At 48.6% G+C, this 19764-nt stretch overlaps 1 non-coding gene across 1 annotated transcript; it reads left to right on the forward strand.

Annotated features, from left to right (window-relative positions):
* Positions 1 to 16932: 16932 nt before the first annotated feature.
* LOC112205102 (U6 spliceosomal RNA) lies at positions 16933 to 17038 on the forward strand. The gene has a single exon (XR_002938963.1). It is a non-coding gene; the product is annotated as a U6 spliceosomal RNA (small nuclear RNA).
* The last annotated feature ends 2726 nt before the right edge of the window (positions 17039 to 19764 follow it).

Consider the following 19764-nt stretch of genomic DNA (forward strand, 5'->3'; position numbering starts at 1 on the left):
TCATGTCACAGAATGCTGCTGAGAGTTAAGGAATATGAGGATTGAAAAACACCCACTGGATGGAAAGGCAAAGGGGTCATTGATAGCGTTGGGAAGAGTCATTTTGGGGGAGTGGATGAAGCTAGATTGCAGTGTCAAGGGAATAAGTACAAGTGACAGGGAGTGTAGATGACTGTGAGAAACGTAGACATAAAAGGGAAGAGAGATAGGCCACAGACTCATCCCTCCATAAATAACAGTTTTGTTATTACTATTTACTAGTCATTTTTAAAAAGCAAAACTTTGAGACATTTATTTACTTCCCCACATTACCGATTATTACATCATAATTCTCAGTGGCTGTCTTATATCTTCTCAGAAAAAGTGCACTATTGAGTGGCTGGCATCTCATAGAGAGCTTCAGTCCTTGGTCATAGCATTAGGAGCCCTTGGTTTCACAGGTCATTTAATAGATTGTTTAGGTACTTACACTTAAGATTTTCTTTCTTTTTTTTTTTTTTTGAGACTGAGTCTCGCTCTGTCGCCCAGGCTGGAGTGCAGTGGCGCGATCTCGGCTCACTGCAAGCTCTGCCTCCCAGGTTCATGCCATTCTCCCGCCTCAGCCTCCGGAGTAGCTGGGACTACAGGCGCCTGCCACCGCGCCCGGCTAATTTTTTATATTTTTAGTAGAGACGGGGCTTCACCATGTTAGCCAGGATGGTCTCGATCTCTTGACCTTGTGATCCACCCGCCTCGGCCTCCCAAAGTGCTGGGATTACAGGCGTGAGCCACTGCGCCCGGCCTACACTTAAGATTTTCACCTAAGTATCCAATTTACTTGTTTAGTGGATTTTTTGATTAATTAATTTTTTTTTGGAAACAGAATCTCACTGTCACCCAGGCTGGAGTGCAGTGGTACAATCATAGCTCACTGCAGCCTCGACCTCCCAGGCTCAAGTGATCCTCCCACCTCAGCCTCCCAAGTAGCTGGGAATACAGGCATGCACCACCACGCCCAGTTAATTTTTTTACTTTTTGTAGAGATGGGGTTTCACCATGTTGCCCAGTCTGGTTCTTGAACTCCTGGGCATAAGTGATCCACCTGCTTCGGCCTCCTAAAGTGCTAGGATTACAGGTGTGAGCCACTGTGCCCAGCCTTAATTAATTTTTTTAACATTAATTTTATTTTTTAAAAAAATAAGCAGGCCAGGCATGGTGGCTCATGCCTGTAATCCCAGCACTTTGGGAGGCTGAGGCAGGCAGATCATCTGAAGTCAGGAGTTCGAGACCAACCTGGCCAACATGGTGAAACCCCATCTCTACTAAAAATATAAAAATCAGGCGGGTGTGGTGGTGCATGCCTGTAGTCCCAGCTACTCGGGAGGCTGAGGCAGGAGAATCGTTTGAACCCGGGAAGTGGAAGTTGCAGTGAGCCGAGATCTCGCCACTGTACTCCAGCTTGGTGACAGAGCGAGACTCCGTCTCAAAAAAAAAAAAAAAAAGCAATACATCCAAATGCTTCAAAATTCAGAAAGAGGCCAGGCACGGTGGCTCACACCTGTAATCTCAGCACTTTGGGAGGCCAAGGCAGGCGGATCACCTGAAGTCAGGAGTTTGAGACCAGCCTGGCCAACATGGTGAAACCCCATCTACACTAAAAATACAAAAATTAGCCGGGCGTGGCGATGCACACCTGTAATCCCAGCTACTCGGGAAGCTGAGGCAGGAGAATCACTTGAACCTAGGAGGCGGAGGTTGCGGTGAGCCGAGATCGTGCCACTGCACTCCATCCTGGGCAAGGGGGAGACTCTGTCTCAAAAAAAAAAAAATTCAGAAAGAACTAAAAGTTCAGTGAAAGTTTACTTTTCACCGTATTCCTGAACCCCTAGTTTCCTTCCTGGGGCAGCTGTACTTTATTTAACCAGGAGCCTAGTGATGAACATTTGCTTGTTAACAGTCTTCTCCTATTATGAATAATGAAGCAATGGATAATCTTGTATATGTCATTTTGTGCATGCGTGAGTGTCTTCAGTCTATTTCCCTAGAAGCTGAGACTGGTGGAGCTTCGTAGGCAAGTGATTTATTAGGAAAGTAGTCTAGGTAGAAATCTAGGAGGGTGAGGGAGGGAAGCAGGCCAGGGGAGGGGAAGAAGGAAAGCAAGAATGGTTTCAGGGGAAGTCTAGACTCAGCCTGTTCCTACCGGGAGCCCTGAAGCATAAAGTGCAAGCAGAATCTGTCTGCCCTTAGGCAAGGGACCAGAACATTTGTACCCTACCATAGACAGTCACTGGTTAAAGCAGCACATAACTCCCATGAACTTCATGTCCAGGTGGCTCTAATCATCCAAGTCCAGTCCCCTGGGGTTGTAGGTACAAACCATTACCAGCAGTGCCCACAGCTCCTGGGGGAATGGGCACCACAAAATGGTAGCAGGGATCCCCAGGGATTGAGGTGGGGACACCAACAGGTTCTGCCACAGTGGATATGTTGATGAAAAGAGTCAAACTCTGTTAAATATTTGAAGAGATTTATTCTGAGCCAAATATGAGTGACCATGGCCCATGATGTTATGCCCAGACCGTTTGTTCCCCAAAGAAGACCACCAGAGTCCAGAGTCAAAGCCAAGCGGCAAGGATCTTTACTACAAGTTCGAACCTGGTCCCTCCATTCCACCGCATACAAGAGGGCCCCGAACAATGCGAGTGTTTGCTTTTTTATAGCCTGAAAGTTACAGGGGAACAAAGGAATTCTTTTGGTTCCCGCTCTTTCAGTAAAACTTTGAACGGCTGTCCCCTCATCTGTCCCCTTATCGGAGACTTTCCTGGTGGTGTTTGTACTGGGCTTGTTTGTTTTGAGCCCGGGGGAAGTTTAAGAGATATATGGTGATATGTGGTGGGATGGGAGGATGGGATGTGTTTGTACTGGGCTTGTTTGTTTTGAGCCCGGGGCTGAGGAATGTGCACGGCTCTTTTCATTCCCCCCCTTTCTTTTCAGGTATTTTTTTAGAGCCAATCTTGGGTCTTATAAGTCTGATTCTGTTTCAGCGTTTACAGGTTGGTATTGGGCTCTGAGGACCATGAGTTGTACAGTGTTAAACCTTTCTTTAACGAACCGCAAAATTCTGTTAACAACACAAGGTCCTACGGTAAGCAGAAATAGTAGACTCAGCAGGGGTCCAAGGAAGGGGGCTAACAGAGAAAACATAGATGAGTTCCACCATTGGTCTGCAGCTGAAGCAAACTGCCGTGTTCTTACTTCTGTGCTTAACTTGCGTAACTGTTGGACTCGGTCTTCCACGAGTCCTGATTCATTTATGTAGAAACAACAGTCTTCCTTTAGAAACATACACGTTCCCCCTTTTTCAGCAGTGAGTAGGTCTAAGGCCCTCCGGTTCTGCAAGGTTACCTGTGCTAGGGACGTGAGCTGCCGCTGGAGGGAGGCAAGGGACTCAGCTGACTCCTCCATAGCAACGGCAAATTGTTGGTACAGCTTGTTACTTTCTATAAGGGTGTGACCTAGGGCTCCCCCAGCCAGTCCGGCCGCCATGAAGGATGCGGTGAGGGAGATTCCTGCAATGAGGGGGAGAAATATGGCTCGTGCAGGTCTCGGTCTAGGGTCTGGGTGAATAACAGCACTAGTCCAGTTACCGGTATACCCTAGGAACTCGCCGGCAGTAAGTAGAGTTAACCGGGGAACTAATGTGACAGGAAGACACAGTAGGTTGGTAACAGAGGGGCTTGATAGGTTTTTAGATAATGTTCCATTACACCAGAAGAATATGCCTGACGGAGCCCTTAAGGTGATGTTAGGGGGCGTTGCAGTGATGTTGCAGAGGCTGGAATTAGTTCCTGAGAAACAGTAGGGAAACTTCTCTTGACTGGGGTTTAGGTATAGTGGCACGTTAGGGATAGGGGCATATGAGAGGTTTCGGTGGTTGTTAGCTTGGGCAGAGGTGGATGATCCCCATGGCAGGGGGACAGCGGTTAGTGGTGGACGCCCTAGAGTGGCACACAGAAAGCAGCCAGACAGGCTGTGAAGTCCTGTAAGGTTGGCAAGTTCTAATCCTTCTTGCAATAATTTTAACCAGGAAAAAGGACGTAAATCTTGTGTTAGGCGGTTTTCTTGTCGCTGGATATTTCCATGGACCAGGGGCCGTACCTGCACTAGACCCCACCACAGATAGAGGTGACTGCTAGGCCATGTGGAGGCGGAGTAGTAGTATACAGCCCGGTGTTGAGGCGTGGTCCAGCGGGAGTTCCAGGGGTCTCTAACTATCCATGTATATGAAAGGTCTCTATCTCGTCTGCGATGGAAGGGCCATCTGGGATCTATCTGTTCTTCTCCACCCCACCATTGGTATTTATGGATGTTACAATAGTTATAAGGGCAGCCGGCACTTTGGTGCCACCAGTAGTGCTTACAATTGTATTCAGTCTGATCATACTCGAAGCATATTATTGGTGCCACTGGTTTGGCTACTGGGAAATCGGTAAAATTTAGTAAAATTGGGCTATTGCACCCTGAGGAGGGGCAATCTGCACTGGCCACTAATTTCCCGGGCTTATGAGGTTGCCCAGGGTGGGTTTGGTTTTCATAAAGCCAGAATCTCCAGACAAAGGGATTAGGAGCTGGCTTTATGTTTTCCCCAGCGGCCACTAGGGCGACTAATGTTAGAGTTAGACTACCTAACTGCATGTTTGCAGTGAGTTATGCTGCCGGCGCAGGGTGAGTTTTAAGGGGTTGTTCTTAGCTCTGTCCACAGTCCACGTGTCCGGTGCTTCAGCCGCCGCCGCCGTGATTGGCCCTAGAAGGTCAGAGGTTGGGTCCACTGGCTTGACGTGGGTGTAGTGGATCCATGACGCAATGCCTTCTACCTTCAGGGCGGTGGGTGTGGTCAGGAGTACTTGGAGTGGTCCTTTCCACCTGGGCTCTAGGGTCTCTTGTCGGTGTCGCTTAACCAGGACCCAGTCTCCCGGCTGGTACGGATGGGGTGTCGGTGGGGGACTGGTCTCATATAGCTCTCTCAGCTTGGGCCAGATTTCTTGGTGAATTTTCTGTAAGGCTTGTAAGGAAAATAAGAATTCAGAGACATTTTCTGTTTCAGACTTAAGCAGGTCATCTTTTAAGCTAGGAACCAGGGGTGGAGGTCTGCCATACATGATTTCGTAAGGGGTGAGGCCCAGTTTGTAAGGGGTATTACGGGCCCGGAACAGAGCATAGGGGAGAAGGACTACCCAATTAGCGCCAGTCTCTATAGTCAATTTAGTTAAGGTCTCTTTTAAGGTCCGATTCATCCTTTCTACCTGTCCTGAACTCTGGGGCCTGTAAGCGCAATGTAGTTTCCAATTTGCCCCAAGGATGGAAGCCAAGTCCTGACTTACCTTAGCGACGAAAGCGGGCCCATTATCTGACCCTACCTGGATGGGGAAGCCATACGTGGGGAGGATATCTTCCAGAATTTTCTTTGCTACGACCTGAGCAGTTTCTCTTTTGGTTGGGAATGCTTCAGTCCACCCTGAAAACGTATCTACAAAGACAAGTAAGTACCGGTACCCGTACTTTCCTGGCTTTATTTCAGTAAAATCTACTTCCCAGTAGATACTGGGCCTGGTTCCCCTGAGCCTTGTTCCTGCTGCAGCTTGAGATTGGGGGTATGCGTTGTTAAGCTGGCAGACTTTGCAACTTGTCACGATACTGCTGGCCGTCTCAGCTATATGTCTGATTTTGAGCTTGGAGCGTCTGATCAGGTCTATCATCCGCCGGGCCCCCACGTGGGTGGTTCGGTGGATGTGTTCTAACACCTGTTGTCCTAATTTTTCTGGTAGGATGGTTTGGTCATTAGTATCAGTCCACCACCCATTCTGGATTTGTTTCAGGGGAAGTTTGTCAATCCACTGGAGATCTTGTTCTGAATATTCAGGGAAATATGGCAAGTCCCGGGGGCCCGGGTCAGGGAGCTGGAGTGCAAGGAGTTGGCTGGGAGCCTTCGCCACATTTCTTGCAGTTTGGTCTGCCAGAAAGTTGCCTTGAGCAGTTGGAGTAGTTAGTTTCTGATGCCCTGGGCAATGTACAATGGCTAATTTTTCTGGCCTCCATAGGGCTGTTAGCAGGGCTAGGATCTCTTGCTTGTTTTTTATCTCTTTTCCTTCAGCCGTCAGTAACCCTCGCTCCCTGTAAATGGCCCCATGTATATGCGCCGTTGCAAAAGCATATCGGCTGTCTGTATATAATGTCAGCTTTTTCCCCGCCCCTAAGGTAAGAGCTTGGGTGAGCGCTATCAGTTCGGCCTTCTGGGCCGAGGTCCCCGGGGGCAGGGGTTCCCCCCAGATTACCTCAGTCTCTGAAGTTACTGCCGCCCCAGCGTACCTCTGGCCTTGATGCATGAAGCTGCTCCCATCAGTGAACCAGACGAGGTCGGCGTCAGGAAGTGGGCGGTCCTGCAGGTCTTTTCGAACTCCGTGCACCTGAGCTAGTATCTCGGTGCAGTCATGGAGTGGGGCGTCCAGGTCCGGGTTGGGCAGCAGCGAGGCAGGGTTTAAGGTCGTTGGGGGCAGGAAAATTATCCTGAGAGGATTTAGTAGTAGTCCTTGGTAGTGGGTGAGCCGGGCGTTACTCATCCATCGATTAGGTGGCTGTTTGAGTACACCTTCGATGGCATGTGGAGTAACGACCCGCAATTCTTGCCCCATGACAAGTTTATCAGCATCTTGCACCATCAGAGCCGTGGCCACAATCATTCAGAGACAAGGGGGCCACCCGGCAGCTACTGGGTCTAACTTCTTTGACAGGTAGGCAACTGGCCTCCACCAGGGGCCTAAGTTCTGAGTTATTACCGCCTTGGCGACACCCTTATTTTCATCCACGTATAAGTGGAAGGGCTTGGTAACATCAGGTAGTCCTAGTGCAGGCGCGGAGAGTAGGGCGGTTTTAATCTGTTGGAAGGCCAACTCAGCTTCGTCTGTCCAATTAAATGGTTGTTGCCCCCGTGTTGCCTGATACAAGGGTTTAGCCAGTTCTGCGAACCCAGGTATCCATAGTCGGCAAAATCCTGCCGACCCCAGGAACTCTCTCACTTGTCGGGTGGATTGTGGCCTGGGGATCTGCAGAACAGTTTGTTTCCGGGTGTCTGTTAGCCAGTGCTGCCCTCCCTTAAGCAGGTACCCTAGATATATTACCTCTGGCTTACAGATTTGAGCTTTCTTTGCTGAGGCTCGGTAGCCTAGATTCCCTAGAGCTTGTAAGAGACCCTTGGTCCCTTGGATGCAAGCTTCTTGGGTCTCAGCAGCAATCAGGAGGTCATCAACATACTGGAGTAAAATTATTTCAGGGTGTTTACGTCGGTACTCACCCAGGTCTTCATGGAGGGCCTCATCGAACAGGGTAGGAGAGTTTTTGAATCCCTGCGGCAGCCTGGTCCGTGTCAGTTGGCCACTTATGCCCTTATCAGGGTCATTCCACTCGAAGGCGAAGAGCTTTTGGCTCTGAGGGGCTAAAGGCAAACTAAAGAAAGCATCTTTCAAATCTAAAACAGTGTACCATTGATGTTTAGGGTTTAAGGTACTTAGGAGGGTATACGGGTTAGGTACAGTTGGATGTATGTCCACAACCCTCTTGTTGATTTCTCTTAAGTCTTGTACAGGTCTGTATTCTCCACTATTAGGTTTTCGTACCGGCAACAATGGAGTATTCCAGGGTGAGTGACATGGGCGTAGGACCCCTTGGTCAAGGAGCCGGCGGATATGCGGGGCAATCCCTCTCTTGGCCTCTAGGGGCATCGGGTATTGGCGTACCCGCACGGGGTCTGTCCCAGGCTTAAGTTCAATAAATAAGGCAGGACGGTGTTTTCCTAGACCTAAGCCCCCCGTTTCCGCCCACGCTTCTGGATACTGCTGGAGCCAAGTTGCTATGTCCTGGTCAGGGGCTGCTTTCTCCTGGTGGAGCCGGTACTCATCTTCTAGGTTTATAGTCAGGATGGACACGGTTCGATTGTGGGGGTTGGTCATGACGGGCCCCTCAGGGAGGAAATGGATCTGTGCTCCCATTTTAGTTAGCAGGTCTCTCCCCAATAGGGGACAGGGGCTCTCAGGGATGACCAGGAAAGAATGGGTTACATTCTTGGCTCCGAGGTTTACTGTTCTTTGTGTTGTCCATGGGTATTTCTTAACTCCTGTGGCCCCTTGTACCCACAAGGATTTGGAGGATAATTTCCCATTAGTTTTAACTAAGACCGAGTGCTGTGCTCCCGTATCGACCAAGAACTGGACTGGGGACCCCTCCACTTGCAAAGTTACCCTAGGTTCGGGGAGGGGGTCCGAACCCCGTCTTCCCTAGTCTTCGTCTTGAGTGACTAGTACGGGTGTAGACCTAGGGGGTCCGGGTCCCTGTCCTCGTGGTTTCTTTTTGGGGCAGTCTCTTACCCAGTGGCCAGCCCCCTTACAATAGGCACATTGGTCTTTGCTCAGATTATCATGCCGGGGGGGCCGCCTAGGTTGGGTGTACTCTGGCTGTAGATGCTCTTTCTGTACCACTGCTGCCAGGACCTTGGTCATTTTTTCAGTGGCCTTAAATTGCTTTTCCTCTGGAGTATCTCTGTTATTGTAAACCCGCTGGGCTATCTGAAGGAGGTCCTGAATCCGCTTTCCCTCCAAGTCTTCTAATTTCTGGAGTTTTCTCTTAATATCTGGGGCTGCCTGATTTACGAAAGACATTACAATAGCTGCCTGACTTCCTGGAGCCTCTGGATCTATGGGGGTGTACTGTCTAAAAGCTTCCATTAATCTTTCTAAGTAGGTAGCTGGGCTCTCTGTCTTTCCCTGCAGAATAGAATATACTTTAGCCAAATTAGTGGGCTTGCGAGCAGCTGCCCGGAGACCCGCCATTAGAGTCTGGCGATAAAGGTGTAGCCGTCCCCTACCTTCTGCCGTGTTGTAGTCCCACGCCGGCCTGGTCAGAGGAAAGGTTGCGTTTATGAGGTCGGGGTTGGCAGTCGGTTGACCGTCGTCCCCCGGGACCAGCTTTCTAGCTTCTATCTGTATTCTCTCTCGCTCTTCCGTGGTGAACAAAATTCGGAGGAGCTGCTGACAATCATCCCAAGTGGGCTGGTGGGTGAACATGACACTATCTAGTAGAGCCAGTAAATCTTTGGGATTGTCTGAAAACCGAGCACTCTGAGTTTTCCAGTTATACAGATCACTGGTGGAGAATGGCCAGTACTGGAGCCTGGGGATTCCTGTGTCATCCGGGGGTCCTATTTCCCGAAGGGGTAAAGCCACCGTGGAGTCAGGCGGCTGAGGGGGGCTAGTCCGCGAAGTGCGCCCTCGCGTCCTCCCCGCCGGCCCTTCAAAGTTACTTTCCCTTTCAGCGGGCCCGTGAGTGCCGGCCGCCTCCCGTCCGCCTGCTCCCTCCCGCAGCTCAGCCAGGGGGGCTGGGGCCTGGGGCCCGGAGGGGTACGGAGGGGGTTCTCTGAACAGTGGGTCCCCGCTGTCAGGTAAAACAGGATGGGGGGGGCAGTTGGTTGCTTGGATTTTAGTGGTCGAGCAACTAGTGCCTTACAGGGTTCAGAGGCCAATTGGAAAGGGGACAGCCAAGGAGGCGGGTTCTCAACTAGGTCCTGCCATATGAGGATATATGGGATATGATCTAAGTGGCCCGCACGCCCAGGTAGGAAAATCTTGGACTTTACCCTAGTGATGACAGCAAGTCGGAAGGTCCCTTCGGGCGGCCACCCCACATCAAAGGCAGGCCATTCAGAGCGACACAGAGTAATTAGCTTTCCTTTCCTGATTTCTATACCAAGATCATGGCCCCTTGCTCTAACTTCTTTGAAATTACTCGTAAGGAGAGATAGAGGAGTGCTCTGGGTATTACCCATCCTGTAATAATTTGTAGTCTCTTCCTGTAAAGGAATGTGGGTTTGAATCCCTGTAAAGGAAATCTGATCTGACTTACTTATTAATGATATCTAATCACAGGCGCACTTTGGCAGCCCTGGTCAGAGGCAGCTGCTGCCCGCCAAACCGGGGCAGTTCAGATCACAAGCGCACACCGGAAGCCCGGGTCAGAGTTAGCTGCCTGGATCGCGGTCGCGCTGGGGCAGCCCAGATTAGAGACAGCTGCTGCCCGCCCAACCGGGCAGCTCAGATACGGCTGCTGCCTGCCAAACCGGGGCAGCTCAGATCAGAGACAGCTGCTGCCCGCCCAACCGGGCAGCTCAGATATGGCTGCTGCCCGCCAAACCGGGGCAGCTCAGATCAGAGACAGATGCTGCCCGATCAACCGGGCAGCTCAGATCAGAGACAGATGCTGCCCGCCCAACCGGGCAGCTCAGATACGGCTGCTGCCCGCCAAACCGGGGCAGCTCAGATCAGAGACAGATGCTGCCCGATCAACCGGGCAGCTCAGATCAGAGACAGATGCTGCCTGCCCAACCGGGCAGCTCAGATACGGCTGCTGCCCACCAAACCGGGGCAGCTCAGATCAGAGACAGATGCTGCCCGATAACCGGGCAGCTCAGATCAGAGACAGATGCTGCCCGATCAACCGGGCAGCTCAGATACGGCTGCTGCCCGCCAAACCGGGGCAGCTCAGATCGCAATATAGATCAGATGAGCGCCAGGGGACGTCTCCCACCGGTCTCCGCTGGCCGTCCTATAGCGCATCCGCCAGGACTGTGCCAGCTCCAGTTTCAGACCTCGCGAGTCACAGATTCGGATTCAGAACAGACACGGACAGACAAACAGAGACGAGCCAGCTCACCTATCAGTAGATCGATCCTAGCAGATCCGTTGACCAGGGGTCTGGTGGGCTTGGGGAATCCCGGACGGGCCCCCAGATGTTATGCCCAGACCGTTTGTTCCCCAAAGAAGACCACCAGAGTCCAGAGTCAAAGCCAAGCGGCAAGGATCTTTACTACAAGTTCGAACCTGGTCCCTCCATTCCACCGCATACAAGAGGGCCCCGAACAATGCGAGTGTTTGCTTTTTTATAGCCTGAAAGTTACAGGGGAACAAAGGAATTCTTTTGGTTCCCGCTCTTTCAGTAAAACTTTGAACGGCTGTCCCCTCATCTGTCCCCTTATCGGAGACTTTCCTGGTGGTGTTTGTACTGGGCTTGTTTGTTTTGAGCCCGGGGGAAGTTTAAGAGATATATGGTGATATGTGGTGGGATGGGAGGATGGGATGTGTTTGTACTGGGCTTGTTTGTTTTGAGCCTGGGGCTGAGGAATGTGCACGGCTCTTTTCAATGACACAGCCCTCAGGAGATTCTGAGAATATGCGCCCAAGGTGGTCGGGGCACATCTTGGTTTTTTTTTTTTTTTTTTTTTTTTGAGACGGAGTCTCGCTCTGTCACCCAGGCTGGAGTGCAGTGGCGTGATCTCTGCTCACTGCAAGCTCCACCTCCCAGGTTCACGCCATTCTCCTGCCTCAAGCCTCCCGAGTAGCTGGGACTAAAGGTGTCTGCCACTGCGCCCGGCTAATTTTTTGTTTTAGTAGAGACGGGGTTTCACCGTGTTAGCCAGGATGGTCTCGATCTCCTGACCTCGTGATCCGCCCACCTTGGCCTCCCAAAGTGCTGGGATTACAGGCATGAGTCACCGCGCCCGGCCAGCTTGGTTTTATTCATTTTAGGGAGACATGAGTCATCAATCAAATACATTTAAGAAATACATTGGTTTGGTTCAGAAAGGCAGGACAACGCAAAGCCGGGGCTTCCACGCTATAGGTAAATTTAAATACTTTCTGGTTGACAATTGGTTGAGTTTATCTGAAGGCCGGGGATCAATGGAAAGAAAATGTTCAGGTTAAGATAAAGGATTCTGGAGACCCAAGTTTTATTGTGCAGAGGAAGCTCTCAGATAGCTGACTTCAGAGAGAGCAGGTTGTAAAATGTTTCTTATTGCACTTAGAAGGGTGCCTGGCTCTTAGCTGATTATCTCCTGGATCTGGAAAGGAAGGAAGGAAAACAAAGGGGGAAAGGGGATTCTCTACAGAATGTGGATTTTTCCCACAAGAGACTTTGCAGGGCTATTTCAAGATATGGCAGATAAACATGTTTTGCGGTAAAATATTTTGACTTTCTTCCTTGTTATGCCAGAGTCAGACTGGAAAGTAAGTCACAATATAGAGGATTAAATAAAACCCATCTGATGAGAATTGATGATTTGTAGGGCATGACTCCCCAGACCCCTTAGATAGGAATTTGGGCAAAAAAAAAAAAAAAAAAATCAGAGCTTAGTCCTCATATATCACTATAGGATACATTCCTGGAGGTAAAATTGCTGGATGAAGTTAACACTATTAGTTGCCTATTTAAAAAATATCCCCCTCTACACATACACACACACACACACACACACACACACACACACCACTTTTTGTAACAGAACCCTGCTTTTATTTGAAATAGCCATGTGTTCAATTTAAAAACTCACTTTCCCATCCTCATTTGCACTTGTGCTGCTCATGTGACGCTGCTCTTAGCAATAAGATGAAGGTGGTGGTTTCTGAGGCTAGTGTCCTTTTCAGAATAAAAAGACAAAGCTTATTTGCCTTCTTCTTCCTTTACTTTATATTCCTCTTTCTGCCAGGAATATAAATGTGACTCTGTGGTGTCACGCGCATCCGTGTGAAGAGACCACCAAACAGGCTTTGTGTGAGAAACAAGGCTGTTTATTTCAACTGGGTGCAGGCGGGCTGAGTCCAAAAAGAGTCAGCGAAGGGAGATAGGGGTGGGGCCGTTTTATAGGATTTGTGTGGGTAGTGGAAAATTACAGTCAAAAGGGGTTTTTCTCTTGCAGGCATAGGTGGGGGTCACAAGGTGCTCAGTGGGGGAGTTTCTAAGCCAGGAGAAGGAATTTCACAAGGTTAATCGCTCAGTTAAGGTGGGGCAGCAACAAATCACAATGGTGGGATGTCATCAGTTAAGGCAGGAATGGGCCATTTTCACTTCTTCTGTGATTCTTCAGTTACTTCAGGCCATCTGGATGTATATGTGCAGGTCACAGGGGATATGATGGCTTAGCTTGGGCTCAGAGGCCTGACATGTGGGTACAGCAGCTATCTTGTGACCATGAAACGGAGGCAGGAAAATGAAGACCTATGCACCAAAATGCAGGAAGTCAACGTCATATGTATTAAAATACACTGCGGTAAGTGTCTTCTCTTTCCCAAGTCTCGGTGCATAATTATGTCAACAAAAAGAGTCAAACTCTGTAAAATATTTGAAGAAATTTATTCTGCCAAACATGAGTGATCATGGCCCATGACACAGCCCTCAGGAGATCCTGAGAATGTGTACCCAAGGCGAATGGGGTGCATCTTAGTTTTATACATTTTAGGGAGACATGAGACTTCAATCAAATACATTTAGGAAATACACTGGTTCAGTTCAGAAAGGCAAGACAACTGGAAGGGGGCTGCCAGGTTGCAGGTAGATTTAAAAATTTTCTGGTTGACAATTGGTTGAGTTTATCTAAAGACCTGGGATGAATAGAAAGGAAATGTCTGGGTTAAGATGAAGGATTATGGAGACCAAAGTTCTGATGTGCAGAGGAGGCCTTCAGGTAGTGGGCTTCAGAGAGAATAGGCTGTAAAATGTTTCTTATCAGACTGAATTCTGTGTTGATATTAATGCCAGAGAGGTATAACGAGGCATGTCTGACCACCCCCTTCCATCATGGCCCAAACCAGTCTTTCAGGTTAAATTTTAAAAGTGCCCTGGCCAGGAGAAAGTCCATTCAGATGGTTGGGGGGCCTTAGAATTTTATTTTTGGTTTAGAATTATTACACAAATTTACTTTCATTTATATGGTATTTTATGAATTACAAGTATGCTTTCACAGACCTTTTTCTTCCACCTCACTTTATTTTTACAGTGTCTCCCATCTACATGACAAGTATTGGTGAGAGGTGACAGCGTGCTGGCAGTCCTCAGAGCCCTCGCTTGCTCTCGGCACCTCCCCTGCCTGGGCTCCCACTTTGGTGGCATTTGAGGAGCCCTTCAGCCCCCCCACTGCACTGTGGGAGCCCCTTTCTGGGCTGGCCAAGGCTGGAGCCCACTCCCTCAGCTTGCAGGGAGGTGTGGAGGGAGAGGCACGAGCGGGAACCGGGGCTGCGTGTGGCGCTTGCGGGCCAGCTGGAGTTCCGGGTGGGCGTGGGCTTGGTGGGCCCCGCACTCGGGCAGCCAGTCAGCCCTGCTGGCCCCAGGCAATGGGGGACTTAGCACCCGGGCCAGTGGCTGCGGAGGGTGTACTGGGTCCCCCAGCAGTGCTGGCCCACCGGCGCTGTGCTCGATTTCTCGCCGGGCCTTAGCTGCCTTCCCACGGGGCAGGGCTTGGGACCTGCAGCCCGCCATGCCTGAGCCTCCCACCCACTCCATGGGCTCCTGTGTGGCCGGAGCCTCCCCGACGAGCACCACCCCCTGCTCCAAGGCGCCCAGTCCCATCGACCACCCAAGGGCTGAGGAATGTGAGCAAACGGTGCAGGACTGGCAGGCAGCTCCACCTGCAGCCACGGTGCGGGATCCACTAGGTGAAGCCAGCTGGCCTCCTGACTCTGGTGAGGACGTGGAGAGTCTTTATATCTAGCTCAGGGATTGTAAATACACCAATCAGCACCCTGTGTTTAGCTCAAGGTTTGTGAGTGCACCAATCGACACTCTGTATCTAGCTGCTCTGGTGGGGCCTTGGAGAACCTTTATGTCTAGCTCAGGGATTGTAAATACACCAATCAGCACTCTGTATCTAGCTCAATGTTTGTAAACACACCAATCAGCACCCTGTGTTTAGCTCAAAGTTTGTGAGTGCACCAATCGACATTCTGTATCTAGCTGCTCTGGGGGGGCCTTGGAGAACCTGTGTGTGGAAACTCTGTATCTAACTAATCTGATGGGGACATGGAGAACCTTTGTATCTAGCTCAGGGATTGTAAACGCACCAATCAGCGCCCTGACGAAACAGGCCACTCGGCTCTACCAATCAGCAGGATGTGGGTGGGGCCAGATAAGAGAATAAAAGCAGGCTGCCTGAGCCAGCATTGGCAACCCGCTCCGGTCCCCTTCCACACTGTGGAAGCTTTGTTCTTTCACTCTTTGCAATAAATCTTGCTACTGCTCACTCTTCGGGTCCACGCTGCTTTTATGAGCTGTAACACTCACCGCGAAGATCTGCAGATTCACTCCTGAACCAGCGAGACCACGAACCCACCAGAAGGAAGAAACTCCAAACGCATCTGAACATCAGAAGGGAAAGACTCCAGACGCGCCACCTTAAGAGCTGTAACACCGCGCAGCTTCATTGTTGAAGTGAGACCAAGAACCCACCACTTCCGGACACATTGGTACTCTTGAAAAAAAAAATCTCCCGCAGTACTAAAAGCTAATAATTCATTGATGACTAATTTTGACTTAGTTTACTTTCCTTCTAACAACTAGCTGAGATGAGCTACTCTAAAAATATAGGATGTAAAATATGGGAAAAGTAATCTTGTAACAAAGAGTCTTTTGGGAAGGGATCCATACCCCAAAATAGAAGTACAGGGTAGAGTCCGGTGAGAGCACCAAAGATAAAAAAAAAGATGCAGTAAATGGGAGGGAAGGAGGGCAGAAGGAATACCCATGTGTTACTAAAGTCAACTTTTATCTATTCTGAAGTTTTGCACTATAGTCTGTGGGAAATACATTTTCTCTGTATTAATGAGTGTTCCTGCAAACTCAGGCTCTTGAACCACAGATATTAATCTACTATGAAAATGAAAATTCTTGCTTTCATTTCCCCCATAAATATTTGTTCTCTACAACCTTCATTATGGAGACACTGGCTTCCACTTAAAGGATAATAAAACTTCTCTTATCTTACCTGGTGGCAGATCCTTACATTCCAGGATAGGGAACTTCCCCTCCTCCCTAGAAAGATCTCTGAAAGAATGTAGAGAACTATCTCTCCGTGAGTTTGCAAGTCAAAAGTGGAGAAAAGCCTCAAAGAGGCTGATTTTATCTTCCCAGTAGAGATAGATACTTAGATTCCAAAAGGTGAGAATCCACAAACACCTTTCCTTTTTGTAAAATGTGTTTACCTTAGGGAACAAAGCTTTTCCCTCTCCTTTGAGGAGAGTCTCTTTCCTATATGAATTCTCAGGCTTGAGGACAACTCAGCAATGTCGCTGTGGCTACTCTTATTGCTGTGAGTAAATAAAGCTCTGATCTTTGACTAGACGAAGCCTGATGTTTCGTCTAGTATCTATTTATCATCTCTATCTATGTGCTTATTTATGACTATGCAAGTGGGGTAAGATCTCACATCCATCACAGTTTCCTTTTTTTTTTTTTAAGAGAAAGGGTCTTGCTATACTGCCCAGGCTGGTCTGAAACTCCTGGCCTCTAGCAATCCTCCCACATTGGCCTCCCAAAGTGTTGGTATTACAGACATGAGCTACCTTGCCTGGTCCCATCACAGTTTTTGATTTGACATAATCCTCCTTTAAAAAATTGGTAAATTATGCTTGCTTCAGCATATATATATGTGTATATGTGTGTACATATGTATATATACACATGCGTGCACGTATGTATATATGCACATGTGCGTGCACGTATGTATATATGTACATGTGCGTGCACGTATGTGTGTATGCACATGTGTATGTATGTGTATACGTGTGTGTGTGTGTGTGTGTGTATTTTTTTTTGAGACAGAGTCTCGTTCTGTTGCCCAGGCTGCAGTGCAGTGGCGTGATCTCGGCCCACTGCAAGCTCCGCCTCCCGGGTTCACGTCATTCTCCTGCCTCAGCCTCCTGAGTAGCTGGGACTACAGGTGCCCGCCACAGCGCCCGGCTTATTTTTTGTATTTTTAATAGAGACGGGGTTTCACCGTGTTAGCCAAGATGGTCTCGATCTCCTGACCTTGTGATCTGCCTGCCTTGGCCTCCCAAAGTGCTGGGATTACAGGTGTGAGCCACCGCGCCCGGCCTAGCATATATATTAAAATTGGATGTTACAAAGAAGATTAGCATGCCTCCTGTGAAAGGATGACATGCTGACATGGAAATTCGTGCTCCATATTTTTTCTTAACTGGTAAATTACTCTTTAATAGTGAATCACCCAACACTGTGGGGTTTTTTTGTTTTTTTGTTTTTTTGTTTTGAGACAGAGCCTCACTGTGTCTCAGGCTGGAGTGCAGTGGCATGATCTTGGCTCACTACAACCTCCACCTCCTGGGTTCAAGCGATTCTTCTGCCTCAGCCACCTGAGTAGCTGGGATTACAGGCCGTCCCATGCCACCACACGCAACTAATTTTTGTATTTTTAGTAGAGATGTGGCTTTGTCATGTTGCCCAGGCTAGTCTGGAACTCCTGGCCTCAAGTGAGGCCCACCTCAGTCTCCCAAAGTGCTGGGACTACAGGCATAAGCCACCGCTCTGGGCCTGTATTTCTAATATATATATACAAGATCATTTATGTAGTTTACTGCCAAAAATGGAAGAAACCTCATCATGAAGAGACATTTAGAAAACCTAAATTGATGAACATTCTAAAAATCTATTTGTCTGTGAAGACTAAGCTCTGATTTTTTTTTTTCATCTCGCCTAAATTCCTATCTTAAGGGTCTGGAGAGTCATGGCCTACAAACTATAAATTCTCATCAGATGGGTTTGATTTAACCCTATATATCGTGACTTACTTTCCAATCTGACTCTGGCATAACATTATGTGACAAAGAAGAAAGTCAAAATATTTTACCCCAAAACATGTTTCTTTGCCATATTTTGAAATGGCCCTGCACAGCTGTCCTTTGGAGGGGAAGATTCACATCTGTAAAGAATCTCTATTAACATAGCTAGATCTTTTTCTTCCAGGCCCTCCGAACCCTGAAAAGATCATCATATATACGTGCTGCCGAAGCGAGCACTCCTGAAGAGATTAACTAAGAGTCTAGCACCTTTTAAGGTCTGAATAGGAAACATCTGTCATCTATTCTCTCTAAGGGCAGCCACTGTAAGAGTTTAAAAGAAACTTGCTCGCCACAATCTTTTTTTTTTTTTTTTTTTTTTTTGAGATGGAGTCTCACTCTGTTGCCCAGGCTGGAGTAGAGTGGCACCATCTTGTCTCACTGCAACCTCCACCTCCCAGGTTCAAGTGATCCTCCTGCCTCAGGCCCCCTGGTAGCTAGGATTACAGGCACGCATCACCATGCCTGGCTAATTTTTTTTTTTTTTGAGATGGAGTTTCATGCTGTTGCCCAGGCTGGAGTGCAATGGCGCCATCTTGACTCACTGCAACCTCCATCTCCTGGGTTCAAGCCATTCTCCTGCCTCAACTTCCCGAGTAGCTGGGATTACAGGCGCCTGCCACCACGCCCAGCTAATTTTTGTATTTTTAGTAGAGAAGGGGTTTCACCATGCTGGCCAGGCTGGTCTCGAACTCCCGACCTCAGGCTATCCGCCTGCCTCGGCCTCCCAAAGTGCTGGGATTATAGATGTGAGCCAATGCGACTGGCCTAAGTGCTGGGATTACGGGAGTAAGCCGCTGTGCCTGGCCTAAGTGCTGGGGTACAGGCGTGAGCCACCAGGCCAGCGAAGTCTCCACAATCTTTTTTTTCTTTTTTTTTTGAGGCAGAGTCTCCCTCTGTCACCAGGCTGGATTGCAGTGGCGATCTCGGCTCACTGCAACCTCTGCCTCCCAGGTTCAAGCAATTCTCCTGCCTCAGCCTCCTGAGTAGCTGGGACTACAGGAACGCACCACCAACCCCAGCTAATTTTTGCATTTTTGGTAGAGACAGGGTTTCTCCATGTTGGCCAGGATGGTCTCCATCTCTTGACCTCGTGATCTGCCCACCTCTGCCTCCCAAAGTGCTGGGATTATAGGCGTGAACGACCGTGCCCGGCCCCCACAATCTTTTATCTTAACCTGAGCATTTCCTTTCTATGGATCCCAGGTCTTTAGACAAACTCATCCAATTGTCAACCAGAAAATGTTTAAATTTACCTATAGCCTGGAAGGCCCCCCGACCGACGCCCTCCCCCCACCGCCCCCGCCGCCCCCTCCCCCGCCCCCGCCGCCCCTCCACTGCCTTATCTGCTTTGAGTTGTCCCACCTTTCTGGACCAAACCAATGTACTTCTTAAATGTATTTGATTGATGTCTCATGCCCTCCCTAAAATGTATAAAACCAAGCTGCACCCAACCACCTTGGGCACATGTTCTCAGGATCTCCTGAGGGCTGTGTCACAGACCATGGTCACTCATATTTGGCTCAGAATAAATTTCTTTAAATATTTTATAGAGTTTGACTCTTTTTGTCAACATTGTGCACTTCAAAAATGTTCATGTCATAGAAAATAAAGTTTGAGGAACTGTTCTAGATTAAAGGAGCCCAAATAGACACGAGAACTAAATGAAATGTGTGAAGGGAGAAGGATTGTTACAGAAGGCATTATTGGGACAATTGGCAAAATTTGAATATGGACTATATATTGATAATCATAGTGTATCAATGTTAAATGTCCTGAATTTGGTGATTGTACAGTAAGAGAATATCTTTCTTCAAGGATAGACACTAAATTATTTAGGCATGTTGGGTTGTGATATCTATAACTTAATTTCAAATGGAGAGAAAGAGAAAAAAACAAATGTGGCAAAATGTTTACTAACAATTAGTGATCTAGGTGAAGGGCGTTTCAGTTCATTGCAGTACTATTCTTGCAACTTTTCTCTAGTTTATATTGTTTTCAAAATAAAAGGTTTTGTGAAAGAAGGAAAAACATTCCCAACAAGAAAAGCCTAGATCTGATG

The sequence above is a fragment of the Pan troglodytes genome, chromosome 10 (genome assembly GCF_028858775.2).
Source record: "Pan troglodytes isolate AG18354 chromosome 10, NHGRI_mPanTro3-v2.0_pri, whole genome shotgun sequence".
Classification (NCBI taxonomy): Eukaryota; Metazoa; Chordata; class Mammalia; order Primates; family Hominidae; genus Pan; species Pan troglodytes.